Source organism: Theobroma umbraticum, unplaced genomic scaffold (assembly GCF_002168275.2).
Source record: "Theobroma umbraticum cultivar Fairchild unplaced genomic scaffold, ASM216827v3 scaffold_147.0, whole genome shotgun sequence".
Classification (NCBI taxonomy): Eukaryota; Viridiplantae; Streptophyta; class Magnoliopsida; order Malvales; family Malvaceae; genus Theobroma; species Theobroma umbraticum.
The window spans coordinates 9309267-9309643 of NW_018397259.1; positions in this window are offsets into that span (position 1 = coordinate 9309267).

The following is a 377-nucleotide window of genomic DNA, read 5'->3' on the forward strand; positions in this document are numbered from 1 at the left end:
GTATTATCCATAATCTTCATTACTAAAAATAAAGTGAAAATTAGATTTTGGGTTTGGATTAAAGAAAGGGCTGTCGATCCATCAACAAGATTTGTTATAATACTTTAACTCATTCACCAAGATTAGGGTTGTTGGAGTATCTAATCAAATATTATATGGATTTTTTATGAATAATTTCTCCAATAATTGCACTCAACTTTATTGAAGGGGCTGGTCCCATCTTTCATTATCCTAAATGCTACCCCTATGCCTACATTTTCTGTTTGCTTATATGAAACCAAACTATGAAGTCAAAGTTGCTTCCGCAAGCAACAGGCAACTCATTCAATATTTCTTCAATGGGGAACAAGAATTAAATAAATGAAAAAAAGGGGTCC